The 21692-nt window shown below is 45.6% G+C and overlaps 1 protein-coding gene across 1 annotated transcript in view; it reads left to right on the forward strand.

Moving 5' to 3' along the window:
- Window positions 1–9037: 9037 nt before the first annotated feature.
- EXTL3 (exostosin like glycosyltransferase 3) overlaps window positions 9038–21692 on the forward strand; it is a 136706-nt gene continuing 124051 nt past the window's right edge. The window contains exon 1 of the mRNA XM_007962056.3: window positions 9038–9114. The gene's annotated coding sequence lies outside the window, so the exon portion shown is untranslated. The remainder of the gene's footprint in view (window positions 9115–21692) is intronic.

Below are 21692 nucleotides of genomic sequence, written 5' to 3' on the forward strand. Positions count from 1 at the left end.
TTACACAAATTGACTTTTTTTTTTTTTTTTTCAGACAGGGTCTTGCTCTGTTGCCCAGGCTGGAGTGCAGTGTTGCAATCATGGCTCACTGCATCCTCTACCTCCCAGGCTCAAGCAATCCTCCCACCTCAGCCAATCAAGTAGCTAGGATTACAGTCACACACCACCATGCCTGGCTAATTTTTAAGTTTTTTGTAGCGATGAGGTCTCACTATGTTGTCCAGGCTGGTCTCAAACTCGTGAGCTGATGTGTTCCTCCTGCCTTGGCCTCCCAAAATGCTAGGATTATAGGTGTGAGCCACTACATCCAGTCTATAATTCTTCTTAAACATTGTTGTATTCAATTTGCTAATAATTTGTTGAGGATTTTTGCATCTATGTTCATGAAATATATTGGTCTATAGTTTTCTTGTAATGCCTTTGTCTAGTTTCGGTATTAGTTATGCTGGGTTTTTTTGTTTTTTGTTTTTTTGAGACGGAGTCTCACCCTGTTGCCCAAGCTGGAGTGCAATGGCATGATCTTGGCTCACTGCAACCTCTGCCTCCTGGGTTCAAATGATTCTCCTGCCTCAGCCTCCTTAGTTGCTGGGATTACGGGCAACCGCCACTATACCCAGCTAATTTTTGTATTTTTAGTAGAGATGGGGTTTCACCATGTTGGCCAGGCTAATCTCGAACTCCTGACCTCATGATCCACCCACCTCGACCTCCCAAAGTGCTGGGATTACAGGAGTTAGCCACTGTGCCTGGCCATATGCTGTCTTTTATAGAATGAAATGGGAGGTACTCCTGCTGCTTCTATTTTCTGGAAGAGATTGTATAGAATTGATATCATTTCTTCCTTAACCATTTCGTAGAATTCACTAGTGAAAACATCTGGGTCTGGTGCTTTTTGTTTTGGGAGGTTAATAATTATTGATTTGGTTTCTTTAATAGGTATAGATCTATTCAAATTATCTACTCCTTATGTGAGTTCAAGGAATTGGTCCATTTTATCTAAGTTATCAAATTTCGGGACATAGTTGTTCATAATATTCTTTAATTATTCTTTTAATGCCATGGGATCAGTAGTGATGGCCTCTCTTCTTTCATCTCTGATAATAGTAATTTGTGTTTCTCTCTCTCTCTCTCTTTTTTTTCGTCTTTTTTTTGTTAGCCTATTAGCCTAGTCACAGGTGTATTTTCTTTTTTTTTTTTTAGGGACAGGGTCTCACTTGGTGCAGTCATAGCTCACTGCAGCCTTGACCTCCTGGGCTCAAACGATCCTCTGACCTCAGCCTCTGGAGTAGCTAGGACTACAGGCACATGCTACCACACCCAGCTAATTTTTTTATGTTTTTGTAGAGATGGGGTCTCATGAAACGTCATGAGCCCAGGCTGGTCTCAAAATCCTGGCCTCAAGCAATCTTCCTGCCTCAGCCTTCTGATCCCTAGGATTACAGGCATGAGTCACTGAACCCGGTCAGATTTATCAATTTTATTATACTTTCAACAAACCAGCTTTTAGTTTTGTTGATTTTCTCTATTGATTTCCTGTTTTCAGTTTCTTTGATTTCTAGCCTAATTTTTATTTCTTTTCTTCTGTTTACTTTGTGGGGTTTGGGGGGGGCCTTTTGCTTTTTTTTTTTTTTTTGGACAGGGTCTCACTCTGCCACCCAGGCTAGAGTGCAGTGGCACAATCTCAACTCACTGCAACCACTGCCTCCCACGTTCAAACAATTCTAGTTCCTCAGCCTCCCGAGTAGCTGTGACTACAGGCACATGCCACCATGCCCAGCTAATTTTTGTATATTTTGTATAGATGGGATTTTACCGTGTTGCTCAGGCTGATGTCAAACTCTTGGACTCAAGTGATCCACCCGCCTCGGCCTCCCAAAGTGCTGGGATTACAGGTGTGAGGCGCCCAGCTCTTCTGTTTACTTTGTATTTATTTTGCTCTTTTTAAATTTTCCTAAGGTGCAAGCTTAGGTTGCTGGTTTTGGATATTTCTTCTTTTCTCATATTTCCATTCAATGCTATAAATTTCTCTCTCTACATTGCTTTCACTGTACCTGCAAATTTTGATAAATGATACTTTCATTTTCATTTACTTCAAAATGTTTAAATTTTTTTCTTGAGACTTCTTCCATGTATTATTTAGAATTATGTGTTTTATTTCCAACTTTTATTTTAAGTGTGGGGTACATGTGTAGGATATGCATGTTTGTTACATAGGTAAACGTGTGCCATGGTGGTTTGCTGCACACATCATCCCATCCCCCAGGTATAAAGCCCAGCATCCATTAGCTGTTCTTTCTGATCCTCTCCCTCCTCCCACCCCTGTCCTCCAAATTATGTTATTTAATCTCCAAATATCTGAGAATTTTCCAGCTATTTTTCTGCTATTGATTTCTAGTTTAATTCCATTGTGGTCTGAGAGCATATTTTGAATGAATTCCATTCTTTTATGTTTCTTAAGATGTATTTTATCCAGAATGTGGTCTACCTTTGTCAGCGTTCCATGTGCGCTTGAGAAGAATTTGTAATTTGCTGTTGCTGGATAAAGTATTCTGTAAATGTGAATTATATTCAGTTGATTGATGGTGCTGTTGAGTTCAGCTGTATCTTTACTGATTTTCTGCCTGCTGGATCTGTCCACTTCTGATAGAGGAGTGCTGAAGTCTCCAATTACAATAGTGAACTCGTCTATTTCTCCCTGCAGGTCTATCCGTTTTTGCCTCATCTATTTGGATGCTGTTGTTAGGCACATACACATTGAGTATTGTGATGTCTTCCTGGAGAACTGACCCGTTTGTCGTTATGTAATGTTCCTCTTTATCCCTGATAATTTTCCTTTCTCAAAAGTCTACTTTGTCTGAAATTAATATAGCTACTCCAGTTTTCTTTTTTCTTTCTTTTTTTTTTTTGAGATGGAGTCTTGCTCTGTCGCCCAGGCTGGAGTGCAGTGGCTTGATCTCGACTCACTGCAACCTCTACCTCCTGGGTTCAAGAAATTCTCCTGCCTCAGCCTCCCAAGTAGTTGGGATTATAGGCATGCACCACCATGCCAAGCTAATTTTTGTTTGTGTGCATATATATATATATATATATATATATATACTTCTTAATATATATATACTAGGAGAGATGAGGTTTTACCATGTTGGCCAGGCTGGTCTCAAACTCCTAACCTCAAGTGATCTGCCTGCCTGGGCCTCCCAAAGTGCTGGAATTACAGGCTTGAGCCACCACGTCCAGCCTGCAGCTTTCTTTTGATTGGTGTTAGCATAGTATGTCTTTCTCCAACTCTTGGATTTTATTACATTAAATCTATCACTGGGCCAGGCGGTGGCTCACACCTGTAATCCCAGCAGTTTGGGAGGCTGTGGCAGGTGGGTCACTTGAGGCCAGGAGTTTGAGACCAACTTGGGCAACATAGGGAGATGCTGACTATCTTTTAAAAAAAGAAAAAATATATCACTGGTGAAATTATTATTGTGAAAAATGTAACTATTCTTACAAAGGGCAGTACAGTAAGGTACTTTCAGTCATTGGTACCTTAGTAAGAATTAGTATATAAGAGACTTTCAATAAACAGGTATACTTTTCTGTGGCGGGAAATGGGGGAGGGGGGTGAGGGATGAAGAGTCAGTAACTGAAGGAGGGAGATGAAAGACCTACAAAGAGAAAGAGAGGCAGTCAGACATGAAAGCCAAAATGTGTGCTCTTCAAGATTCTTACCCAGGGCTGATATTGCCTGAATGCTTAAGAGCTTTCCTCTCTAAGTGAATTCAGTTAACAGGTGTGCGCTGAGTATAGACTTGGGTATGGAGAGTGAGCCAGAAGTGCATCAGGGTTCCGAAGAAACAGCTGGTGACGCAGCACCTGGAGACTCCTCTTCATCTGCCTTGCAACACGTTGTCTCAGAACCAGCCGTGGACATTGAAGGCAAGACAAAATGGACTTCCAGGCTTATTCTCAATGTTCCTGTTTGCTTCCTTCTTATGGTCACATCCTCTTTTGCAATCTCGAACCCTTTGCACAAAGGCTGCATCAAGGAAACACAGTATGCCTACTAATACTCGACTCCAGGAAGCCCACTTCCTGTTAGAGTGTCTCAGTCTTGAGAGGATTTGTCCTGGCAGGACTTGCTTTTTAGCCACGCCAAGTATGTGGTGTGTCTCTGTGGGATGATTTGAGGACTGTCTGCAAGATTGCCCTGTCCTACTCATGCCAAAAATTCCACCATGAATGAGTCATACTTGTTGCTAGCAACACCCCGTGCCGGGAAGGCGAGGACACAGAAAGAAGATGGGGCAGCTTCCTTCCTCATTTTGCAGGGGGATGGCCCATGACTGGGGTCTACAGTGGAAATAAGGTCTTATGCGGAGGGGAAAACATATGTGAAGTGTAAGCTGATGTTCATTGCGACATTATTCACGATAGTCAAAATGTGGGAACAATCCAAGTGTTCATCACATGAATAAACAAAAAGGAATGTTTATGTACAATATACAATAGTACAATATATATGTACTATTCAGCCATAAAGAGAAATGAAGGTCAGGCCAGGCATGGTGGCTCACACCTGTAATCCCAGTACTTTGGGAGGCCAAGGTGGGCAGATTGCTGGTGGAGCCCAGGGGTTCAACACCAGCCTGGGCAACATGGCAAAACCCTGTCTCTACAAAAAATACAAAAATCAGCCAGGCGTGATGGCACATGCCTGTCGCCCCAGCTACTTGGGAGGCTGAGGCGGGAGGATCACTTAAGCCCAGGAGATGGAGGCTGCAGTGAGATAGTGCCACTGCACTCCAGACTGGGTGACAGAGCAAGACGCTGTCCCCAAAACCAACAACAACAACAACAACAACAACAAACAAGAAATGAAATTCTGACACATGCTACAACATGGATGAACCTTGAAAACATTATACGGAATGAAAGAAGCCAGACACAAATGGGCAAATATTGCATGATTCCATTTATATGAAGTATCTAGAACATGGAAATTCATAGAGACAGAAAACAGATTCAAACTCACTGAGGTCTAAGGGGAGGGGGGAGTGGAAATTATTGCTTTAATAGATACAGAGTTTATCTTATGGGTGATGACAAGTTTTGGATAGTGTTGATGGTTGCATAACATTATGAATATAGTTAATGCTATTGAGCGCTATACTTAAAAATAACTAAAATGGCAAACTTTATCTTAAATATTTTACCATAATAAAAAAGACAGTGAGGCCGGGTGTGGTGGCTCACACCTGTAATCCCAGGTACTTTGGGAGGCCGAGGCAGGTGGGTCATCTGACGTCAGGAGTTCAAGACCAGCCTGACCAATAGGGTGAAACCCCATCTCTACTTAAAAAAAAAAAAAAAAGGTATATCATAATAATAGTAAAACTATAGATGTGACTTGAGATTCCTGGCATGGGAATAGACTGAGGGAACTATGGAAAAGAGATAAAATCCAGAGGGGGAAAAACGCAAAGGCCTAGAATTAGAAGCAAACAAAGCTTGTTGGGAAATGGGAACCTGGGTTCAATGAAGTCACCAGGGGCTGGCAGTGAATGTAGCTGCTGGGGAGCTGAGTGGAGGTCAGATCAGGAGAAGCCTCATGTCCGGCACAAAAGAGGTTGAACCTGGCGCCGCAAGGTTTCTAAGCAGGAAGGAGCTTATGGCTGGTCAGATTTGACCGTGGGTAAAATCACTCCAGCAAGTGTGGGGGATTTATGGCCTGAGAACAGTGCTGAAAGCAGTGAGAGAACACCACAGGGTCAGCCAGGCACGAGAAAATAGGCTCTGGCCTCACTCCCACTCCCCAGCAGCCCCTAGTGCTCCTAAGAGCCAGTGTGAGAAACAGGAGACCCACCTGTGTCTCAGTTCTGTTACCTGATTTAGCACGAGCTTCCCCTGCTCTAACAGGAGACCATATGGCCTTCTTGAGGCTCACCTGGATACCAAGTCTCTAAACTGGGGAGGAAGCCCACATAGAAATTACCTTGGTGATGAAAAAAAGAAACACCTGTGTGAGCCCTGGACACTCTAACCTAAATATCTACCTTCCTGGCAAGGTCTCCTGGGGGAGAAGTGAAAGAAGGGTATTTTCCTCCCGTCTGAAAATTCAGATTGCCCCCCTTTTGCACTCCGAAAGAACATGCTTCCTCCTGGTGTGTTGGGGCTCCCTGCCATTCCCCACCCCTGCTGCTCCTCCCTGGACTGACCCCACTGCCCATGGCTCCCAGCTCCCCTCACCCACTGCTGCCAGGTGGAGGTTCTGCTCCTAACCCCCCAGGGCTGCTGCTTCTGTCTGCTTGTCCCCCATGGTGCTCCCAGATACAGCTCCCTGCCAGTAGCTTCTCCACTTTGAGACCCTGTTAACTCAGTCACCTGGGCCCCAGCTCCTTGTTCAGTGACTTCACGTCGGTAGCTTGAAATCAGCGAGGGTGGCAGTATTACAGCACAGGCATCTGCAGACACCACACATCAGAGCTTTTATTTCTGGAGAGCCAACTGTCATCCGTATCCGTACACCGCCGACAGGGCTTCTGGTTCTTGTAGACAGACTCCTGCAAGAAAAAAAACATCCCACAGTGCCAGGCAGGGCTTCAATTCTCCGAGATCCACCAAGTCCCCACCACCTCAGGAGGCAGGGCCAGTGCTCCCTGACATTGTAGAACTTCCCATTTCACCCCTGTGGTCGGGCTAACTGATAGAGGTGGCTCCGTTCACAAGCACATTCTGCAGGCTCCTATGGAACTTGAACTAGAGCGCTGAGTTCTTCAGCAGGAAGGATTGTGTGTGCCATCCAAGAATGAGGATGCTGTTTCCCATAACTGCCAACCCATGTCCTCTCATGTTCCTGGGGTTCAAATGCAAGAGATGCTGCCCCTACACCCGTCTCAGGCATTTGGACCAGAGTCCAGGCACGTTAGATACGCCATGTAGGCTTCATGGCCTCTAGGCTGTCTTAGCTCATTAACATCTCGGAGTTAAACTGGAAAGGCCAGAAAGGTGTTAAACAGAAACAAAAACATTGTAATCAATTTGGTTTGACTGTATTTAACCGTTTAGCTTTTATTTATTTATTTTTTTTAAGAGATAGGGCTCACTCTTATCACCCAGCCTGGAGTACAGTGATGTGATCATTGCTCATGGCAGCATTGAACTCCCAGGCTCAAGTGATCCTCCTGCCTCAGCCTACTGAGTAGCTGGGGCTATGGTGGGCACCATTATGCCTGGATAACTTTCTTATTTTTGTGGAGACCGGGTCTGGCTATCTTGCCCACGCTGGTCTCTAACTTCTGAGCTCAAGCGATCCTCCCCTCTAAGCCTCCCAAAGTGCTGGGATTTCAAATGTGAGCCACAGTGCCCGCTGTTGGCTTTCTGAGACATTTAAGATCATGTACATTATTGTTAATTATGATTGTTTTTGTCATTCAGTTTGTGTGATTTTCCAAAGATTACACTTTGAATCCCCAGGTGTGTTTGAATTGTCCCCCTCCTTGCCCACTGACAGGCTGAAGTCCTAAGCCCCAGGACCTCAGAATATGACCTTATTTGGAAATCAGGCGATTGCAGATGTAATTAGTTAAGATAAGGGCATGCTGGAGTAGGGTGGGCCCCAAATCTAATCTGACTGGTGTTCTTATAAAACGGGGATATGTGGACACAGGAAGAATGCCACGTGTACATGAAGCTGGCCATCTACAACCCAGGAGAGAGGTCTGGAACAATCTTCCCTCACAGTCCTCAGAACTGGAACCAAGGCTGCCCACACCTTGAACACAGACTTCCATCCTCCAGGGCTGTGAGACAGCACACGTCTGCTGAGTTAGCCCCCCCAGCTTATGGCACTTTCTGACAGCAACGCTAGCTAACCAATACGCTCTCTTGCTAAATGTACTTTTCCGTTTGTGCCCCACCAGGGTTTGCAGAATGGTTCCCTAACGCCTCAGAATGTTTTCTTCCTAAGTCACTTTTTAAAATTATTACTTACAGTGAGGAAAAGCTGAAATATTGCAATGCCATCTACAATTAGGATTAGTCCCAACCACTCAGAAACGTTAAAAACTGATCTAATAAAAATAAAGAACCTTAAGACGCATTAAACTCTTCAGCTGCTCAGAAGCTGCTGCTTCTGTTCGTGGACACGCAGATTTGCCACAGTTGACATCACTGGCCACGTGCTGTCTTGTGTTTACTTAACATCGCATGACAAGTATTTCCACGTAGTGACAATGTTCATATCTTATTTAAGTAGCGACTTACTAGTCATTTGTTATGTTCTCATTTTTCACTAAATTTTTGTGTAATTTGTTTAATTCCATTTAAACTTTTTCCTCGGGGCATGTATGGGAAGAGTTCGGGATTCCAGTTTTAGCCCCTGTCACACGGAACCCCGTTCTTCTCTAGACTGAGCGGATCTGTGGTTTCCCCAGAAATAAAAACGACGCGTACAGGTTGCTCCCTCCCCTTGACGTCATTTCGTTTGACCCTTTGTAATGATTTTCCCTAGTTTCGAAAGCTTGCCCTAGTCTTAACGCTGCTTTCGCGTTTCCTTATATCGCTAAGCGGGAGGTGGCCCCGCACTCTAAGCATCCGGCTCATTGTCACGCTTTACCGGGACCCCAGCGACTCTGCGCCCTCCGCGCTCGGCGCCCTAGCCCTCCGCGGCGTGCACCCGGGTGCGGGTGTTGTTGCAGCGGTGCCCGCCAGGAGGCAGCGCAGGCTCGGCGTTGGCTGCGGCGTCCCACAATGCACCGGGCTCTGGGGCCTGCACTACCTCTTGAACCCAGCTGCCGAGCCTCGAGAAGGCGGGCCCGCGAGCCGGCGAGGGCGGGTCCTCCGAGGAAAGGGCCGGGAGCCTACGCGGAGGCGGTGGTCGGGACGTTAGGGGGCGGGGCCGGGAGCCGCCGAGGGGGCGGTGGGCGGGGCATTCGGTCGGGGGCGGGTCCGAGAGCCGCCGGGGGGCGGTGGGTGGGACCGGGAGCCGGCAGGGCCGGGGCTGCCGAGGGCCGGGGGCGGGGCCTCAGGGGGCGGTACCGTGGAGAGGGCGGGGCCAGGCCGCTGGCCCTGTTGCCGGCCGCAGTGGCAGCCGCTGGAGACCGCGGGACCTGGCGCTGCAGCGAGGTAGGGGCTCTTCGGGATCTTCCCTTTCGGGAGTGGGAAGTCTTTTCTTCGTCGTGCTAATGGGAGAAGCGGCGAGCTGCTAAAATTTAGAGACGGCTTCGCACTTCTCGCCGTAGCCTGGGCTTTGCCCGGGGGATCGATTTTAAAACTCTTTGTCTGGCCCCGTTGTCCTGCCCGCGGGCCGGACGTGGGGCGCCTGCTCTGGGTGTCTGGGGCGGGCTATTGCAAGCTCGCGGTGCATGCCTCCTGCCTCGAGTGTGGACGTGAACTCCGCGGTGGGCTGGGCTGGGTTTCTGCAGAGGCGGGAATGTGTGAGAGCTGGGAGAGTGTGGCTGTCAGCAGGGGTCCGTATCACACTGTGGGCGGGGGTCCCAACCCCTGCTGCCTCGGGTGCGGGGTAAGCGGCATCTGCCACCCTCCCGCCTCGCGCGCTGTCAGGAGGCGCCGTCCCCGTGGGTAAGCCCGTGCCGTGGGTGCCCTCCCGTCCCTGCAGCCCCAAACATACCTACCCCAGAGGACACCACAGAATGCGGACCCCAAAGCCAGCTGTACCCGCGAGCCCCTCAGCACAGCTAACTTTAATTTGGTATCCCACAATTGGAGCTTTTCAAAAGTTAAGTTTGGCAGATTGGAAGCCTGGGAATAGGGGGCGCTAGGAATGCTGAATTTTGTTGGTGTCTGTCCTCAGCCTGTTTCTGGGTCACCCTGCAAGGCTCCATCCGTTCAGTCTCACCCCTTGGTAAGAATATCCTGCCCTGAAGGCTCCAGGCTGAAAGTCTAAGGTGACCCCATCTTTGCCTACTTTTCAAGCTTTGGCAAAGCACGTTGTCTTTTGATCCTTATCCCCCATGTAGCGTAATTCATGTTTTTAAAGGTATGTTTTTATTTAAAACCTTCACCCTATATTTTCATTCCCATAAATACGAATTGGTTGATTTTACTTGTTAACTCCTTTAGGTGTTTAGTAATAAAGGTTATAATTAGGAAAACTGAAAGATATTCATCAGGTAAACACGATCCTCCTTAACGAATTTGCTGATAAAAGGAAGCAGATGGGAAATCAGGCAAGCTTGGTTTTAAAACATTTCTGCCTCTGAGAAGGTTGAACTATTAACATTACATTTCTTGTTCATTCCAAGTCTAAAATGCTAGCAATGAACTCAGATTCCTTTTTTGCTAGACGTTCATACCTGTTGAGATAATAAAAAATAAGAAAATTCTCCCCATCCCCAGAACTGAAGAAAATTCTTTCAAATTGTTCTCACCTTACTTATCCCCAGGGAAAGGAGGTAAGTCTCACGTTGTTGGGATTCTAAATATTTTGTTAAGCAGAAATTCCTGCTGGTCCTTAACTTTGCTCTGGAATTATCAGTTCTTTTTCAAAATGTGAAATTATGAATTGCCTATTACATACACTATTCCACATCTCACATGAATATTCATTTAAAAGTGGTGTGAGGCCGAGCGGGGTGGCTCTCACCTGTAATCCTAGAACATTGGGAGGCCGAGGTGGGAGGATTGCTTGAGCTCAGGAGTTCAAGACCATCCTGGGCAACATGGAGAAACCTCATGTCTACAAAAAATGAAAAAGTTAGCTGGCATGGTAGTGAGCACCTGTGGTCCCAGCTACTTGGTAGGCTGAGGTGGGAGGATCACTTGAACCTGGGAGGCAGAGGTTGCAGTGAACCGAGACTACCCCACTGCACTCCATCCAGCCTGGGTGACAGAGTGAGACCCTGTCTCAAAAAATAAAAATCATTGTGTATTTGTGAGTAAAAAGAAACAAATCTTTAAAAGATTAAAAACAAGAAAAAATTAATATATGTTAGTGATTACCATTTTGACTTCCCTGGAGCGACAGTAAACCCAAAAGAGAAAACCAAAATCTAGTCATTAATAGTCACTGACACCATAGGAACTAGAAGGCACCATTTGAAGCTTAAAAAGAAGTTTAAAGACATCTTAAATTCAGACGATAACTTTGCACAGTGGTTTGCAAACATCGGTAAACCCATAGCCTCAAGTGATTCCTATGGAAAGACACTGACACTCAGATCAAGAAATTTAAATACAAATTCAGGGCTTACTAAAAAAATAAGCAGATCAAGGGTCTCCAACATCAACTGTAAATACACACGTTAGGTTAATTTAAAAAATGATCCACTGTTTTTTACAAAATTCCAATGCCCGTATGCTTCCAAAAAGGCACAACTGGCATAGTTTTTGCTTCTAAAGGAGGTAAACTTTAAAAACGGACCTGTAGTTCCAGACTGGCACTTAGAGGAGTTAACATAAACAGGTGACTGACTCATCAATTACTCATTTTTTCTGAGGATTATTTACCTACTAAGTGCAAGACTGGACTCATAGCTTTAGCTCACTCCTAGTGAAAACACTGTACATAGGATCTATTAATGGAGGCTGTGTCATCAAGACCTCAGAAGTAGGGGCCAGTGTATTTCTTAGACACTGATGAAACAGAAGCATCTCTCAGAAGAACCATAAAGACATGAGTAGCTCTGTGTTAAAACACATCATTTATTTTGAAGGGAGAAAGGAACAGAGAAAGAACAACAGAGAGGAACTCAGAGCATTTCCTCTTTGGCTTCCCCCTTTGTGGTGCCAATTTTTTTTTTTTTTAAAGTTCTTTATTGTCTAATGATACTAATTTTTAAATAATAGTCATGTAATGTGAGGCTATAGAAGCAGTTATTCTGAAGGAAAGAGTCACTCATACATGCACTATCCAGGTTTCCAATAATAAAAACATCACTCTATTCCTATTCATGTATTTGTTCAATAAACACCCTAGCACAGTTCTAGGATTAGGAATATGAAGATGAATAGTTTAACACCTGACTTTAAGAGGCTGATCTAGTTGGGGAAATCAACCCAGAGATAATTATAGTATGTACATGGTATGATGATAGATGTCTGCTCGTAGTGCTATTGGACCTCTGAAAAAATCAATGACTGAAATTAGTATTAAAGGATGACTAAGTTTTAGCCAGAAGTGGGAGGAGAGTGCTCCAGGTAGAGGGGACAAACATTAAGAAAATCATGGAGGTAAAGGTCAGGCACGGTGGCTCATGCCTATAATCCCAGCACTTTAGGAGGCCAAGGTGGGAGGATTGCTTGAACCCAGGAGTTTGAGACCAGCTTGGGCAATATAGTGAGACCACATTTCTCCAAAAAAAAAAATATATATATATATATTAGCCAGGTGAGGTGGTGTACTCCTATTGTCTCAGCTACTTGGGAGGCTGAGGTGTGAGGATCGCTTGAACCTGGGAGGTGGAGGTTACAGTGAGCTGAGAGATTGCACAATTGTACTACAATCTGGGCAACACAGTGAGACCCTGTCTAAAAAAAAAAAATTAAATTAAAAAAAGTTTTTAAATGATGGAGATAAGGTACCAAAATATGAGGCCCAGAAAGATACAGAATAAGACTAAAGAAAGAGGAAGGGGTCACACCATAAAAAGTCTTGTAAAGGCAGGGGGAGCCACTGGAAACTTTGGTGGGAGAATAACAGGATCAGATCTGCTTTAAGCAGCTTACTCTGAGACTTCACTGAAGAATGGACTTAGGAGGATAGGAGGCAGGAAGAGCCGTTAAGAGGCTGCAACAGTGATTAGGAAAGAAATGATGAGGGTGCAGCATTGGTGGAATGTGTGACCAAATGGTCATTCATTCTTAGACATTATCAGCTTTCTTAGACATGATTTCATTTGGTTTTTATAACCACCCTTTGGTTTTTGTAGGGTAGATTAATAGGCTCATTCTACAAGTGTTTACTTAGGTGTTTTGTGTTCACTATCCCTGATTCTTACAAAAACCCTATGAATTGAGCATTATTAGCCCATTTCCCAGAAGTGTGTACTAAGGCACCAGTGAGGGCAGAGGCACAATCAGCCCCAGGTGCGGTCTTTCATACAGGGCTCATTCTGAACAGCAGGTGGGTCCTTGCCTCTGAAGACTGAGGTGGGAGAACCCTTCCAGGTAAACCTACACCTCAGGCGCCAGCATGGGAGTGAGACCGCAGTGCCTGGCTTCTCAAGCAGTGCTGTTTATGCATTTAAAAGTCCCCTGGCCTAGCGTGGTGGTTCACGCTTGTAATCCCAGCACTTTGGGAGGCCGAGGCAGGCGGATCATGAGGTCAGGAGATCGAGACCATCCTGGCTAACACCGTGAAACCCTGTCTCCACTAAAAATACAAAAAATTACCCGGGCATGGTGGTGGGCACCTCTAGTCCCAGTTACTTGGGAGGCTGAGGCAGGAGAATGGTGTGAACCCGGCACGTGGAGCTTGCAGTGAGCCAAAAGCACTCCATTCTGGGCGACAGAGCGAGACTCCATCTCAAAAAATAAAAAATAAAAAATAAATAAAACAAAATTCCCCTTGAGGCTGGGCACGGTGGCTCATGACTAATCCCAGCACTTTGGGAAGCTGAGGCAGGCAGATCACTTAAGACTGGGCAACATGGCAAAAGTCGTCTCTACAAAAAATACAAAAATTAGCCTGGCATGGTTGTGTGTGCATCTGTTGTCCCAGCTACTAGTTGGGGCTGAGCTGGGAGGATCTCTTGAGCTGAGGAGGTAGAGGCTGCAGTGAGCTAGTATAGAAGTTCTGGAAAAAATGAAACATAGAACTATGTGATCAGGAATGCCACTTCTGGATTTAAACCCAAAAGAATTGTAAGCAGGGATTTGAATAGATATTTGTACATCCATGTGCCTAGCAAAGTTCTTTACAATAGCCAAAAGGTGGCTGCTGCCTCAGTGTCCATGGACAGATGAATGGATAAACAAGACCTGTCAATACAAACAGTGGAATATTATTCAGCCTTAAAAAAGAAGTTCTGAGACATGGTACAACATGGATGAACCTTAAGGACATCATGCTAAGTGAAATAAGCCAGTCACAAAAGGACAGATACTATATGATTCTACTTGTATGAGATCCCTAAAGCAGTCAAGTTCATAGAGACAGAAAGCATGGGGGTTGCCAGAAGCTGGGGAGAGGAGGAGTGGGGAGTTAGTGTTTAACGGGTGCAAAGTTTCAGCCTGGGAAGATGAAAAAGTTCTAGAGAAGGATGATGGTGATGGTTATGCAACAATGTGAACATACTTAATGTCATAGATCATTGCACTTAAAAATGGTTAAGAGGCTGAGCACGTTGACTCAACACTTGTAATCCCAGCACTTTGGGGGGCTGAGACTGGTGGATCACCTGAGGTCAGGAATTCAAGACCAGCCCGGCCAATGTGATGAAACCCCGTCTCTACTAAAAACACAAAAAGAATCTGGGTGTAGTGGCACGCTCCTCTAATCCCAGCTACTCGGGAGACTGAGGCAGGAGAATTGCTCGAACCCCGGAGGCAGAGGTTGCAGTGAGCCGAGATCGCACCACTGCACTCCAGCCTGGGCAACCGGGTGAGATTCCATCTCAAAAAATAAAAATAAATAGTTAAGATAGCTGGGCAGGGTGGCCTCACGCCTGTAATCCCAGTGACTCAGGAGGCTGAGGCAGGAGGATCACTTGAGCCAAGGTTGAGGCTGCAGTGAGCTATCATTGCACCACTGCTCCAGCCTGGGCAACAGAGTGAGACCTTGTCTCTTAAATAAAATAAAAAATGGTGAAAATGGCCAATTTTATGTTCAGTCTATTTTACCACACACGTAAAAAGTTCCATGGAACGTCACGTTATGATCAGATTTTCAAAGTCTAGGAGCTTGTGACAAACTTGTTTTTTGTTTGTTTGTTTTTTGAGACAGAGTCTCACTCTGTTGCCCAGGCTGGAGTGTAGTGGCACAATCTCTGCTCAGTACAACCTCTGCCTCCCAGGTTCAATCAATTCTCCTGCCTCAGCCTCCCGAGTAGCTGGGATTGCAGGTGTACACCATCATGCCTGGCTCAGTTTTGTATTTTTTGTAGAGATAGGGTTTCACGGTGTTGGCCAGGCTGATCTCCAACTCCTGACAGATTTGTGATAAGGAAGACTAGGAAATGCAATTGGGAAGATTAAAATGGGCATCTCATAGATCACAGTCCAAGGAAAGAATGCTGGCTGGATTCCTGGAGGACAAATCACAGAATGAGAAGCTGAAAGGTGGCAGAGATGGCATTTAGTTCAACTTCCTCTTTTTACAGATGAGAACAGTAAGGCCCGAGTTATCCAGTGACTGCCTAGGGTCACTGAGCAACTTCAAGCAAAGGGAGGATGTGAAGCCAAAACCTGTCCACCCTCCCCCACCCCCACCCTCCCATTCCCCCTGAAAGACAACCAGTGCCTGGTACAGAGAAGGAATCTCTGGGCTGACTGACAAAGCTGTGCTCTGGCTTGCTTTTCAAGCAGAAAACAAACCGAGTTTTCCATCTCCATCAGTCTTGCTACAGCATATTCATAGGACTACCATGGCTGAAGAGATTTGGGTGCTCAGAATTTGGTGTTTGGGTGCTGGCTGTCTAGGTATCAAGGTGGAAAAGTGGTGATGTTAGAGTGAGTTCGTTCATTCATTCAGTCATTATCAAATATTTGAGGGCTGACAACGTGTCAAATATCTTTTCCAATTTCTAGTTTTTCTGTCTAGTAACAACCATCTGCCATCTTTATTCTAGATGTTCTGTCAGTTGCCCTTGGACATAAACTCCTTTTATATAAGCTTTCATTGAGTCCTGGGTGGGGCCACTCGGGAATAGGTAGAGTTGGAGGGTAGATGATATGAGATGAAGGTGGGTGGTACCAGATGCCAGACAGAGTTTCGGTTCCATCAAGAAAGCCACCCAGAGCTACAGGATTCCATTTCAGACGTGCGTCTAGGGGCTGTAACATGCAGAAGTGGAATCCTGTTAGTGTAACTTGCTCCAGCCGAGACCAGGTATGGGGATTGCCTGGAGGTCTTAATGCCTGCATGGATGTTCAGAGTGATACATGCAGCAGAAAACTCAAAAGACAGACTAAAGGGAGAGATATTCAGAGATAAGCAGAGATGCAAAGAGAGAGAGAGAGAGATGTGGAAGAGAGTGCAATCTGGAAGAACCACAATTTTCCTGGGATGACATCTCAATCTTGTGGCCTCTAAGGATAAAGCCAGACTGACTCGTCACAATGATGCATAAAGGTAGATAGAGCCTCTTTTTCTTTTTTAACTGATACGGTTTCGCTATGTCCCTACCCAAATCTCATTTTGAATTGTAGCTCCCATAATCTCCATGTGTCTTGGGAGGGACCTGATGGGAGGTGATTGATACATGGGGGCAGGTTTTTCCCGTGCTGTTCTCATGATAGTGAATAAGTCTCTTGAGATCTGATGGTTTTATAAAGGGGAGTTCTGCACACACACTCTTGCCTGCCACCATGTAAGATGTGCCTTTGCTCCTCCGCCTTCTGCTGTGATTATGAGACCTCCCCAGCCATGTGGAACTGTGAGTCCATTAAACCTCTTTTTCTTTATAAATTACCCAGTCTTGGGTATGTCTTTATTAGCAGTACTGATACATTAACCCACTATTTGTACCTGCTTGCTTCCAGGAGAGTTGAGTTGTAGACTACACGATAAAACAACTTTAAAAATGAGGCACTAGGGTGGTTTAGTAAAACAATGACCAGCTTTGAAACCACTTATCAAACTCTGGAACCTTGGAAAAATTACCTAACCTACCAGAATGTTATGTTTCCTTATCTGTGAAATGCAGATAACAACAACTTTACAGAGTGTTGGGAGAATTAGAAATCCATTAGTGTTTTCATTCAGCATTTTCACTGAGTGCTACATTAGTGGCAATACTGTGTTAGGAGCAGAACAGGTAAGGATGGGTAAGACATGGTGCCTGCCCTTGAGAGGCTTATAACTGGGGCGGAGGAAGACAGACACGTAGATAGACAAGTGGGTGAGGTGTCAAAGAACTTTGCTGGAAATGCATACAGGAAAGAAAGAAGGTATATCAGGAAATGTGTGCAGAAAGAAGGAAGGCATGTCAGGAATGGCATGGGGCCAGGCATATAGGAGACACAGTAGATACTAGCTGTTTTTAAAATTATAAAACATAAAAATGATCAAAGCAATGAAGCAGAAATAAATCTCATGGGACACCTGAGATGAGACATTTTGGCAGAGAATTTGGCTTTAAGTCTCTTAGAAGCCACGACAGAAAAGGAAACAGGTTGGGTGACATCATTTTCTTATTCTAGTAAGAGAAAGTACACAGATTCAACTTTAGAGAGGACTTTTTTTTTTTTTTTGAGCTAAATCAAGGAAGGATTTATCACGTGGACTCCCTTGAATATAATTTTGAAGCTGTGAACAAACAGTACCATCAGTAACATTTTATGGACAGCTCTGATGGTTTTTATACCATGGCACTCCTCTTACCTTTGGTGGAAGCTTTCTGGAGTTATCACTGACGTGTAAAGTGGTTTACTGTTAGAATCCTGGTGTGCTAGGATTCTGGGAGAGTCACTTTCAGGAAGTTACCTGGCGATGAGTCATCAGAAGAACCTGGAAAAGTGAGAGGATTGGAAAAGTTCTCAGTGTTCTGAGCTCAGTTATTTTCTCTGTGCTACAGGGCAGAGGATCCCTTGGCATGAAATAAGAGCTAAGTGGTCCAACAGGCGTTGAAGTGTTAAAACAAGAATAGAATAAGTCCTGTGCCAATCCTGACACAAGATAGTAGGCTCTGGGGATGATAATGCCTACTGCTGATGGGAAGACCAGGGATTAGCAACCAACCAGGGAATACACTTCAGATAAACTAAACAGGAGGTAGGGTGATGTCATGGAAAAGGCATGGACTTTGAAGTCAGGTTTATCATGTTCAAATCCTAGGTCTGCTAGTTGGTAGTTTCACAAATTACTTAATTTTCTGATCCTCAATGGGATATTAAGAGTTATCTTGGGCCAGGCATGGTGGCCCACGCCTGTAATCCCAGCACTTTGGGAGGCCGAGGTGGGTGGTTCGCAAGGTCAAGAGATCGAGACCATCCTGGCCTACATGGTGAAACCCCATCTCTACTAAAAATATAAAAATTAGCTGGGTGTGGTGGTGCACGCCTGTAGTCCCAGCTTTTAGGGAGGCTGAGGCAGGAGAATCGCTTGAACTTGAGAGGCAGAGGTTGCAGTGAGCTGAGATCGAGCCACTGCACTCTGGCCTGACGACAGAGTGAGACTCCGTCCTGCCCCCGCTCCCCGTGCCGCACCAAAAAAAGTTATCTTGGGCTGGGCGTGGTGGGTCATGCCTGTAATCACAGCACTTTGGGAGGTTGAGGCAGGTGGATCATCTGCGGTCAGGAGTTCAAGACCAGCCTGACCAACATGGTGAAACCCCATCTCTAATAAAAATATAAAAATTAGCTGGGCACCGTAATCGCAGCTACTTGGGAGGCTGAGGCAGGAGAATCGCTTGAACCCGGGAGACAGAGGTTGCAATGAGCCGAGTTCACGCCATTGCACTCCAATCTGGGCAACAAGAGTGAAACTCCATTTAAAAAAAAAAAAAGAGTTATCTCATATTTCTAGTTGTTTTGCCAATTAAAGATAAGGTATATAAACAATAACAATAGTAATAATAATGAGTGCTAACAATGATTGAGACCTTAGTGCAGGCCCTCTGCTAGGTGCTTTAACTGCATTATTTCATTTCTTCTTCTTTTATTTTTTTTGAGATGGAGTCTTGCTCTGTTGCCAAGGCTGGAGTGCAGCGGTACGATCTTGGCTCACCACAACCTCTGTTTCCTGGGTGGAAGCGATTCTCCTGCCTCAGCCTTCCAAGTAGCTGGGATTTACAGGCGTGCTACCACACCCAGCTGATTTTTGTATTTTTTAGTAGAGATGGGGTTTCACCATGTTGGCCAGGCTGGTCTCGAACTCCTGACCTCAGGTGATCTGCCTGCCTCGGCCTCCCAAAGTGCTCTGATTACAGGCATGAACCACCACGCCCAGCCACATTTATTCTTAATAGCAACTCTCTGTGGTACATACTACCTGGCAACGAGAGGATGCTCAGCAGATGGTATACATTGGTATCATTTGTTTCAAATTAATAAATAATAAAAATATTAAATCTGGCCTATTGTCTGTTTTTGTAGTCCATGAGCTAAGAATGGTGTATAAATTTTTAAGTGGTTGAGGAAAAACCTTAAAATTGAGGCCAGGTACGATGGCTCACACTTGTAATCCCAGTGCTTTGAGAGGCCGAGGCAGGAGGATCACTTAAGGCCAGGATTTCAAGGCAAGCCTGGGTAACATAGCAAGACCCCATCTCTACAAAAAATTTAAAAATTAGGCAGGTGTGTTGGCGCACACCTGTATTCACATCTACTCAGGAGGCTGAGGCTGGAGGATCACTGGAGCCTGCGAGGTTGAGGCTGCAGTGTGCCATGATTGCACCACTGCACTCCAGCCTGGGCAACAGAGGGAGACCCTGTCTGCAAAAAAAATAATAAAAATAAAAAAATAAATCAGGCCAGTTGTGGTGGCTCACTCCTGTAATCTCACGTTGGGAGGCTGAGGTGGGTGGATCACTTGAGTCCAGGAGTTTGAGACCAGCCTGGCCTTCTCTACTAAAAATACAAAAATTAGCCGGGCGTGATGGTGGGCGCCTGTAGTCCCAGCTACTTGGCAGGCTGAAGCACGAGAATCATGTGAAACCAAGAGGCGGAGGTTGCAATGAAGTGAGATTGCCCCACTGCAGTCCAGCCTGGGTGACAGAATGAGACTCTGTCTGAAAAAAAAAAAAAAAGGAATATTTTATGACATATGAAAATGATATAAATTTCAATTTCAATTTTTTTTTTTTTTTTTTTGAGACGGAGTCTTGCTCTGTCGCCCAGGCTGTGGTGCGGTAGCCAGATCTTGGCTCACTGCAAGCTCCACCTCCCAGGTTTACGCCATTCTCCTGCCTCAGCCTCCCGAGTAGCTGGGACTTACAGACGCCCGCCACCTCGCCCGGCTAGTTTTTTGTATTTTTTAGTAGAAACGGGGTTTTACCATATTAGCCAGGATGGTCTCGATCTCCTGACCTCATGATCCGCCCGTCTGGAGCTCCCAAAGTGCTGGGATTACAGGCTTTGAGCCACCGCGCCCGGCCAAATTTCAATGTTTATAAGGTTTCCTTAGAACACATTCATACCCTTTTGTTTACATGCTGTCTAAAGATGTTACATGCCATCTAAAGCCATCAGCGCTGCATTAATCTTCAGTGGCTGTGACAGAGATACGAATGGCCTGCAAAGCCCTACATGTTTACTATGTGGCCCTTGACAGAAAACGTTTGCTGATCCCTGATTTAGAACAAGACTTCCAGGGGCAGCTACAGAACAGAAACTCAGCCGACCTCTGTGTAAGCAAGATGGCCCAGGGGTGACTTTTCAGACATGGAATCCGGTAGGGGCAGAAATCCCACCTGCCCCTTTGTTGAGACCCATGGACAGGGCCTGTGCTGGGCAGTCCCGCATGCGCATGGGCCGAGTTGAGGAGAGAAACAGGGCTGGGGCCAAGCCCATCTAGGGCCAGAACTTAGTGGAGCAGGCTGAGAAATCTGGGATCTCTGAGCTTTTTGTTTCTATGCTTTCGCATTTGTTTGCTTTTCCCTTTGTATTTTAGCAAAAATTCTCTTTTAAAATTCTCATTGAAGCTAAACCAAGGAGGAGAAATGATCAATTCACATCTGGGCCAGGAGAGAGTCCAAAGTTCTTCATTGTTCTTAAGCCATGCTGTGTCTGCCTGGCCCCTGTCACTTCCTTGTCGGGACTCCTCTCCTGATCACTCCGTATACCCTGGCTCTGCTCAGGCCCTGCAGCTCGCAGCACCCAGGAAGAAGTCTGCTGCACCCTTCATGCTGTTTTATTCTCTGCTGGTCCCTCTGTTTCCTACCCCTCCACACCTTCCCAGCCTGGCGGAATCCTCAGCCTTCAACATTCTGCTGAAGCGCCACCTCCTCCTCTGGGAGGCCCTCCCTGGCTCTTTCTGCCCATCCGGAAAGAGATGACCACATCTGCTTTTTTCTTTTTTCTCTTTTTTTTTTTTTTTTGAGATGGAGTCTCACTGTGTTGCCCAGGCTAGGGTGTAGTGGTGCAATCTCAGCTCACTACAACCTCCACCCCCTGGGTTTAAGTGATTCTCCTGCCTCAGCCTCTATAGTAGCTGGGATTACAGGCAGGCACCGCCATACTCAGCTAATTTTCTGTATTTTTAGTATAGACAGGTTTTGCCATGTTGGCCAAGCTGGTCTTGAATTCCTGACCTCAAGTGATCTGCTCGCTTCGGCCTCCCAAAGGGCTGAGATTACAGGGATGAGCCACCGCGCCCAGCTGACATCTGCCTTTTTGCCACACTCTACCTGCTATCCTACCACCTGTCACTCTGCATGGGCGATGTCCACTGTCCATGGATTCTTTCCCATTAGGGATGATGTTATAAACTTAGCACCCTACACGGCTCCTGGACCATGGTAACCTGGAGTGTGTGAAGGCTGAAAATGAGGATCAGAGTCCTCTGAAGGACTGGGAGGAATGAACTTTCTCGCTCAAGAACTAGAAATTCCTCAATAAGAGATGATGGTGATAAATGGAAACTC

Source organism: Chlorocebus sabaeus, chromosome 8 (assembly GCF_047675955.1).
Source record: "Chlorocebus sabaeus isolate Y175 chromosome 8, mChlSab1.0.hap1, whole genome shotgun sequence".
Classification (NCBI taxonomy): domain Eukaryota; kingdom Metazoa; phylum Chordata; class Mammalia; order Primates; family Cercopithecidae; genus Chlorocebus; species Chlorocebus sabaeus.